Genomic DNA, 6,000 nt, shown 5'->3' on the forward strand with positions numbered 1-6,000 from the left:
AGCTGATTTTCAGAGCATCAAATTACCCTTCGAAGAATCATTTCGTTTTCGGGTAACTGCTACATTATCGTCAATGGGAATTAAGAGAAATGCGTACAACTCCCTCATTTTTAAAGATAAACCCATGAAAATTGGCACCATGATAGCTTTTAAAGAGGGCTTTAGGCATGCCAAGCTTGGAGCAGATCCCTGCATGCAGTGATTTATAGGGATTTTTAAAAGTCCAAACTCTCAGGCACCTCTCATGGCTTGATCTGTATGGCGAAGGAGAGGAAAACAAAGCAGTAGGATAAGTGCTTAGCACAATAATAAATAAGTACATATAAAATAATAAATGCCACAACAGCAGCACACAGCTTGCCCATCCTCAGAGAGGACAGGAGGTTTGCAAGACGAGGAGGAGGAGGAAGCACCGCCCCGCCCTTAGTCGGTCAGCCACATTGCAGCGAGCTGAGTCAAGGCAACAATGGATTGGAGGAGGAGAAGGCCAACAATGACAAGGAGCCCCCCTGCACTGAAAGCCCAGCCAGCCAGTAGGAGTAATAGGCCTTAGCTAGACCTAAGGTTTATCCCAGGAATGTCCCAGGGTCGTCCCTGCCTGCTCTTGGGATCCCCTGTGTGTCATTTACATGAACAGGGATGACCCCGAGACAATCCCAGGATAAACCTTAGGTCTAGCTAAGGCCATAGTTTAACTGAAAATAAAGAGCTTGCCTGACTCCAGTGTAGAAGCTTAGTCACTTCCAATGCCAGCCCAACAGCACTGTGGATGACTTCTATGAGTCTGAGCAAAAATGCACAACCAGCCCAGCCCTGTCCCCACAGCCAGAACCAGCAGCTGCAGTCAGTGTTTCCCACGCCTCATGGAAGGTTGTCGCAGCGTGCTTTATTCATTGTGTACTGCTTGTGTGCACTGCACAACCCTAAAACACACAAACATACAAGTACAAGAAGACTTTTTTAATGGGGGAAGTAAATCAAACAATAGTCACATGGACAGTGGGGCAGCTTGAAGGGTTTAAATTGAAACGGCTTCTCTTTTTCTGATTTTTAAAGAGCAGAACAGACGCACGCACACAGCTGCCTTGAATAGACTTAAAAGTGTATTTGAAGAAACAATTAAAGAAAAGACTTAAAAAAAAAAGATTTTCTTAAGGTTTTTGGACGTGCACACACTGCGGGGGGAACAGCTCAAACGAACGAAGCATTAAAGACAGCCAAACAAACAAAACCAGGGCCCTGTCTCTCTCCCTCTCCTAAATAAATTCAGTTTGCAACAAACGCTAAATGAATGCCGCCAGACCGAGAACCCCAATGAGAGCAGAAAATGATTGGCATTCTCTCCTCCAAACACGGTGATTGGAGAAGAACATGGTCATGGACAGCACTGTGGCAATTCCTAATTGGTTAACCATAGATGTCAATATCAGTTATCAAAAACACCCTACCCCATCACCCCATGTTCCTTATTGGGAGGTTTTCAGTTAGATACACCACACACACACACACACACGAAATGGTCGAATAATTTCGGAGATGTTAGAAGCTTTGATTGGGCGCGTCTCTGCTCTGAAATTATTCTACAGCTTTAGAAGCAGCTAATCTCCTCTCCGGAAGATCGAACGCTCTGGGGATGTTTGCGGTTATCAGATCTTTCCAGTGCGGAGCGCCCACTCCTAAAATAGGGTGCTTCAGAGAGCAGGATGGTGCTGCACGTGGCATGGGCTTAGGGTGGCTAGCCCAGGAGAGGCTACAAAAGCCACAATGTGGGTCTCCATTTGTCTCTTGCTGCGAGGTAGTGCTGACTCCAGGCTTTTGAGGGCTCTTGGGCAGGAGACCCTCAATGGGCCTTCTCTGTCAGTGAGCCTAATTCCTCACTGCCATAGTCATCAGCTGCTATTCCTCTTCTTCCTCCTCATTGCTATCGCTTGCTTGACAGCCTGAGAGCCAAGTTAGCAGTGGTGTCTCCTGCTCCTCACCACCATGGTTGTCTGGGCCAGAGCAAGAGGCAGGTGAAGAAGCAGGTTGCAATGGTGAAGAGGAGGAGGAGCAACTCTATGGGCAAGGCAGAACATGGATGGCATCATCTGACTCCTTTGTATGCAACGCACCGTGACAGCAGGCTACAACGCTGGTGTAATGGAGCTCATTGTTACCAGCTGCTTCTGCTCCTCATTCTCTTTGTCATCATTGTGACCACTTGCTTGCTTGAGCAAGGAGGCCGTGACATCTCCTGCTCCTCCCTTTCACCACCGTGGTTGTCTGAGCCAGAGCAAGAGGCAGGAGAAGGAGCAGGTTGCAATGGTAAAGTAGAGGAGCAACTCCAGGTTTTTTTTGTTTGACCCTGCTGGGACGTTGGCACTTGACACCCTAAGGTCAGGATATTCTGTAGAATGGGAGGCCTGGCTTCCAATCCCTCTGTCATTTCATTTCCCATCCAAAATCAGTCGCCATCAGGACACTCAAAAGGTGGGCGTAGTCTTGCAGAGGCTACCCATGCATCCTTTCCCAACCTTGGGTCCCCAGATGTCGTTGGGCTGCAACTCCCTTGACCATTGGGAGCTGAGGTCCACCTGGGGGTCAAAGGTCAGGAAAGGGGAGCATAGGACTGAAACCTGACTCTCTTGTTTCTCATTGCTCTTTTCTTACTGTGCTACTGGGCAGCTCACAATTTGCTATTGTACCTTCTTGCTCTTCCTTACCCTCATGGCTTTGCAAAACGCTTTCTCTCTTCAGCTGGACACCAGTACGAGTGTGCTGTATGCCATTTTATTGGCACTGAGTATGTAGAGCTACTGGTGCTCCAGCAGGGCTCACACTGCCCTTCTGGCAGGCTTTTGGCTTCTGCATGCATGATTCCTGACCATTGGGCCATTCAAGGCCTCGAATGGGCATGAAGCTTTTTTCTGTTCCCAAGAACAGGCTTTTGCTTTGTGTGTGTGTGTGTGTGTGTGTGTGTGTGTGTGTGTATGTGTGTAGACTGGGTAGGGGTGATGTCATTGTAGCTTTCCAGCTGCTGCTTCCTCTTGATGGCTGTCTTCTATGTGTAGCTAATGTGTGGGCGTCACCAGCGGGTATCAGTGTGATTGATGGCAAAGTTGCCAGGAAAACTGCAGGTGTGGTTGTCAGTGTTTCTGCTGCATTAATACCAGCCACTTATTTTGCGTTCTTCTCTGATGTGGGGAACACATGGGATCATGATTATGCCAATGTTAATCTTGACACAGCAACTGTCTGACATAGTGGGACTATAGGATCAGGTTACCAAAAAAACAAAAATGCCCACTTTTCAACAGAGAGATAAGAACATAAGGAAAACCGTGCTGGATAAGACCAAGGGTCCATCTAGTCCGGCATTCTGTTTACACAGTGGCCAACCAGCTGTCGACCAGGAAAGCACATGCAGGACCGGAGCGTGACAACACCCTCCCACCCATGTTCCCCAGCAACTGGTGTACATAGGCATCCTGCCTCTGATATTGGGGGTAGCATATGGCCATCAGGACTACTAGCCATCGATAGCTTTATCCTCCCTGAATTTATCAGTTCTGCTTTTTCCGATTCAAGTTGTCCAATTCGTTCCTTGCATTTTGCCTTTTGATAATGCAGCATCTCTTCCCATCTCTCCAAAACTAAATTGATGCTGTAATGGAAGTTAGAGTGGAGCCAGAATGAACCAGTATGCTAGGTGTCTCCATGCGGAAGGAACAAGCAGTGACATCTATGGATTTGGGTTGTTTTTTCTCTCTCTTAAGGACAAGCATGACTTACTTTGTTTTATCTATGGATGAATAGCACACAGGCTCAGATACTACAGGTAGCAGATAGAGGAGCTCTCTCTCTCTCTCTCTCTCTCTCTCTCTCTCTCTCTCTCTCTCTCTCTCTCTCTCCCCCCCCCCTCCCTGTGTGTGTTTTACTTGCTTCTCTTCAGTCCACTTTGGCAACACCTACACTGCAATACCTCTTCTTAGGGGACCTGAAGACAAATGCTGTCTTTGTGACTTAGAGACAACCCTGATTGGCTGCTCTCTTGCTGGATAAGGAAACAAGGCCCCATGAAAGATTCCTCACATTATGCCTTGAGAATTTAGGGCTGTCCCTAATATTTGGCAGAGTGAAGTGGCCGCCTCGGGCAGGAAGTGATGGGTGATGGGGATGGGGTAGTGGCAGCAGCCAACTATCAGTTCAGCTCTGTTGGAAGATAGTACTCTGTGGTCCACGTGGGCTACCTTGTGCCCTGCAAGCTGCCCTGTTGCCCTCCGGTGAGGTGGACAATGCTGAAGAAAGATTCAGCTGCCATAAGAACATGAGAAGAGCCCTGCTGGATCAGACCAAGGGTCCATCTAGTACAGTACTCTGTTCACACAGTAGCCAACCGGCTGTCGACCAGGGACCAACAAAGCAGGACATGGTGCAACAGCACCCTCTCACCCATGTCGGTTCAGTCTGCTTCTGTATGTGGAATGGAGGTGTGTGTGTGTGTGTGTGTGTGTGTGTGTGTGTGTGTGTGTCTTGCCCTTTGCCTCAGGCACTAAAATGTCTTGGGTCATCCTTGAAAAGGTTGGAAAGAAAGTGCCTCAGGGCAGCTCTTTCATTAAAAGTAAATAAATACATAAATCAGCTTGGTTATGAAACAGGAAGTAAAAACAACAATTTGCAAAGCAACAGCGAAACAATTAACAAATGGAGGAAGTTATAAGGGGGATCTTGAAAATTTGGCAAGAGTCCAGAGCAAAGGCTTGCATTTCCTAGCATTGAAGCAGCAATATTTTGTTGATAAGAAAATGCAGTTCTAGTTCCCTCCTCAAGTATGGCAGGAGGAAGAGGTTGGGACATCAGTGTAGAATGGGTTTCAGGTGTCTACACACTGTTCCCCTTTTACCTCCCTCCTCTAGTTCTCATGTACCTGGTAGCTCATCCACTGAGCCTTCCTTCCTTGTGGTGCTGCTCTTGAATGCCAGGTGAGTCCACAATAAGAGCGCTCTTATTCATGATTGGCCTGGCATGCATTACTGAGACTTGGGTGGGTGAGCTGCGTGGGGTTGACCTGACTCTGCCCTGCCCACCTGGGTACTCAATGCAGCACCAACATATATTGGGGGGCTGGGGTGGGGGAGTAGATTCGTAGATTTTCCATCTCTATCACCAGGAAACCACTCCTCCTTGGAGCAGGTCTTGAGGGTTTGCACCTGGTGTTAGGCCATAGAGACAGATTGGGGATGCCGCTGGTGTACCGCCCACCCTGCTGCCCAGCATCCTCTCTGACCAAGCTGGCGGAGGTGGTCTCGAGTGTGGTGTTGATGGTTCTGGGCAGCTTCAACTTTTACGCTGAGGCTGTTTCTGGAGCTCCAATTTGGGACTTTATGGCCTCCAGGACAACCATAGGGCTGTCTCAGTTTGTCATTAGCTCAACACATGAAGCAGGGCATACCCTTGATTTTTTTTTTGCTCCAAGCTGTGAGATAATTAGTCTGAAGATTGGCGGGGGGCAGGGGGTTCCACGTAACCCCATTGTCATGGTCAGACCATTTCCTGGTGAGATTTGAACTCATGGTGCTACTCCCCTCCTGCAAGGGTGGGGGACCCATTCGTTTTCAGTGAGTAGCATTGGGTGACCACTCCTCGGCCCCTTGGCAATTGAGCTCTGGGGTGCTGCAGGGCACCATCTTGTCCTCAACGTTATTCAACATCTATATGAAGCTGTTGGGAGCGGTCATTAGGGGATTTGGAGCTAAATGCCATCAATATACTGGTGACACGCAGCTCTATCTCCCTGTGACAACTGAATCAGGTGAGCCTGTGCAGTTCCTGGACCAGTGCCTAGACTCAGTAATGGGCTGGATGACGGCCAATAAACTGAAACTGAATCCTGGCAAGATGGAAGCCCTGTGGGTGAGTGGTTCCGGAGTCTGGGAGATAGGCTCATTGCCTGCTCTGGATGGGGTTGCACTGCCTCTGAAAGATCAGGTTCGTAGTTTGGGGATACTCTTAGATCCATCT

Source organism: Elgaria multicarinata, chromosome 15 (assembly GCF_023053635.1).
Source record: "Elgaria multicarinata webbii isolate HBS135686 ecotype San Diego chromosome 15, rElgMul1.1.pri, whole genome shotgun sequence".
In the NCBI taxonomy this organism is placed as follows: domain Eukaryota; kingdom Metazoa; phylum Chordata; class Lepidosauria; order Squamata; family Anguidae; genus Elgaria; species Elgaria multicarinata.